Raw genomic sequence first — 321 nt, 5'->3', positions numbered from 1 at the left:
AATTTAATTTTATATATAAAATTTTTTACAAATATTTTTTTTATTTTTTTATTATTTTTTAAAGTTAATTTATAAATTAAAAATTTTAAATTTTTATTTTTTTTCTTTTTTCGAAAATAAAAAAAAATATTAAAACAAAAAAAAAAAAAAAAAAGGAAAAAAAAAAAAAAAGGAAAAAAAAAAAAAGGAAATGAAAATGAATCAGAACAATAAATGGTAATATATAAATAAATAAAAATTAATAATGAAAAAAATAGGATAAAATAAAATAATAACATTAGAATATTTCTTTAGGTAAATAAAAATATGTATAAATATATC

Source organism: Plasmodium reichenowi, chromosome 5 (genome assembly GCF_001601855.1).
Source record: "Plasmodium reichenowi strain SY57 chromosome 5, whole genome shotgun sequence".
Classification (NCBI taxonomy): Eukaryota; Apicomplexa; class Aconoidasida; order Haemosporida; family Plasmodiidae; genus Plasmodium; species Plasmodium reichenowi.
Note: the sequence above shows the minus strand (reverse complement) of the source record.